Raw genomic sequence first — 3,085 nt, 5'->3', positions numbered from 1 at the left:
TGTGTGTGTGTGTGTGTGTGTGTGTGTGTGTGTGTGTGTGTGTGTGTGTTAGAATGGCTCCAGAAGGGCCTGCATGGTTCAGAGAAGTTATCCTCAAGGCTTGAGGTGGGCAGACCACTGAGACTGACACATCTGCGTGGGAATCAGGAAACACGCATACACATAAAGTAATTTTAAAAAAATGAACATTTAAGCCAGGCAAGGTGGCAAATGCCTTTAATCCTAGCACTTGGGAGGCAGAGGCAGGCAGATTTCCATGGATCAAGGTCAGCCTGATTTACATAGTGAGTTTCAGGACAGCTACCTCTAAAAACCAAAATAAATGAATAAAAGTCTAAACTGTATTATCATTCATGTGATACTGAGAGTGCAGCTCAGAGAATAACCTTTGGGACTTGAGTCCTTTGATTGTGTATGGGTCCTGGGTGTTGAACTCAGGTCACTGGGCTTAGCAGCAAGCACCTTTGCCCACTGTGCCATCTTACTGACCCTGTTCTCCATTTGCGCTCCAGGTGAGGGGCTCTACCTGGTGGAAATGATGGACTTGTGCGTCTTGGGTTTCCGATAGGACTGGGTGCTCACAGGGCTGTTATTTATTGGCACAAACCATCAGTCTGTGCCTCCTGCTGTTGGGGCTGGGGCAGATTTTGGCAGGCAGTATAAGACACAGGGCTGTTCTGCCTTGGTGCTTAGACCCAAGATAGACTAACTCAGGTCAACAGTGATGTTTTATAAGATGGAATAACTCAGGTAAAGACACTACCTCAAGCTGCTGTCCTGAACAACACAGTTACCCTGATGTGTAGCACTATTTCTGGGGAGACATAAGCTGGAGAACCAACATCAAATTCCTAAGCTGGGGGACCAACATCAGACCAAATTATAGATGTCACCAAAATCCAACTTAGAGAGCCAATGAATTGTATTGGTGTTCCGAATAGGAACATGGGTGAGGGCTCAGAAATGACTCAAGGATGGCCATATCACCAAAGCCCACTCCAGCATGGCTGTCAGCCCACAGAACTAAGAACTTGGAGCACACTGCACAAGTTGCAGGCAGCTTAAGAGGTAGGAGAGTGTCCTTTACAGATCGCTCAGTTGGTCCACAGCTCTTCCAGCAACTTGGCTGGTCTCTGCTATTCCAGGTAGCTTAGCCTGTCTCAGGCTGTCTCCTAGCAGTCTTTACTGTTTGTTTATGGGAAGGAGGAGCTTAGTGAATCTGGTCTGTTTCAGGGACTTCCTGAAACCTTTGAGTTGTTTACTTCCTGGGCTGCCCTTGGTATGGAATGTCCCACCTCCTTCCAGAACATCCTGTGTCTTAAAGAGCCTCCCTCCAAGATGAATGGTTTTAGGTTTTATCTTTGCTACGGCAACACACCCTGAGTGGTTCAGCCTTAGCCCATTTTCCAGGAGGACTGGTGATTGTGGTGCGGCAGATGTCGTGTGCTGTCTCTACCTGAAGCCATCCTTCCGGGTTTCCCTAGCTGTCCCCTCCTGATGTTCTTTAGGTGGCAGCTCTGGCACAGGCTTCCTAGAGCTGGGCATCGCCCCATCCTATGCTTTTCTTAACCTTCATAGAAGTGTCTTTAATCAGTCATGAACTCAACCTGAGTGTAGCTGATATTATGATAACATAATATCCCCACTTTCAGATCCTATGACTCATCTTGAAAAGACCCTTGGAAGTCAGCAAGCAGGCTGAGTTTCGTGTGTGGCATTTCCATGTTTTAATTATTTTTTCTGCAGAACTGCCCTTCTTGGAAGACATGCACTGTTTGATCAAACAATAGGTTGCAGATGGAATATCTCTCTGGCAGCCACTTAATTAGAAAAAATATCTTATTCCAGCCCTGAATCTGGTCATCTCCTAGTAAAAAATACTCCTCTGCCTTTGTCATATACCTGAAGTGACCAGCAGAGCTCTCAGGGGGATCAGTGAGGGTTGCTGCTTTCAGTGACCGGGACTTGGTCATCTCTTCATGCAAACCAAGCCGTGATTATTCTCTGACATGCTGCATAACCCACACTGTGCTCAGCCCTCATGGCCACTCATCTTGACTGACACGCTGAGGGGCTGGTGAAATCCTCCTCATTGTATGAGGGAAAGGCAACACTTCGGAGAAGTTAAGGGGCTTGCGACCCATCTCACAAATGGGGAAGGATGGCAGAGGAAGGGGTCAGACCCAGGTCACCCTGACGCACAGCTGAGCTCTGCCTTGTTGGGGTATGAAGAAGCGGCCATCTTTGACATTCTCAGTTCAGGAGTCTGAAGGGTAAGCACAGACAGGAAGAGAGAAGGCTGTCCCAGGGAAGAGCCTGTGCCCGTTACCTAGGAACACCTCTCTCCCTGCAGACTCAGCTTCCCCGTTTCTAAAGAAGAGGACATAGAAGCTGGAAACGTTAAAGGTAAACGACCTTCAGCATCTAGTGTTCTCAGTGTCACCATGTCCCCCTGTAGATGACCTCTCGAGGAACCATGATCCACTATAGCTGCTTCTCTCTGCCTACTTTGTCTTCAGTTCCTTTCTGGGCAAGCCTCGCCTCAGCTGGCTTGCGAGTGCCTGGTCACCTCAGAGCATCTAGGAGACCAGCCATTTCTGTTTACTTTGATAATAAGAATGCAGATGAGCATGTTTAGTTTAGATAAGCCCAAGGGTAGAGAAGAAACATCAGGAAGACAGGAGACTACAAATTCATCACACACAGATAGTCTGTCTCAAGTGTTGTTTCCAGTAATTCCTTTCTTTCTTTTCTTTTTTTGATGGGCACAAGCTTCATAAAAACCCAGAACATAAATACAGTGGGTGGATGGCTTTGACTCTATTTCAAAAAAATTAATAGCCAGAGGGATGTAGCAAGTGCTGCGGTGGGCATGTGTTAGCCGGGTGTGCATGTGTGTTAGCTGGATGTGCATGTATTAGCTGGGTGTGCATGTGTGTTATCTGGGTGTGCATGTGTGTTATCTGGGTGTGCATGTGTTAGCCAGGTGTGCATGTGTTAGCTGGGTGTGCATGTGTTAGCTGGGTGGGCATGTGTTAGCTGGGTGTGCATGTGTTAGCTGGGTGTGCATGTGTGTTAGCTGGGT

This window comes from Mus pahari, chromosome 3 (genome assembly GCF_900095145.1).
Source record: "Mus pahari chromosome 3, PAHARI_EIJ_v1.1, whole genome shotgun sequence".
NCBI classification, from domain to species: domain Eukaryota; kingdom Metazoa; phylum Chordata; class Mammalia; order Rodentia; family Muridae; genus Mus; species Mus pahari.
This window is presented reverse-complemented; position numbering follows the sequence as displayed.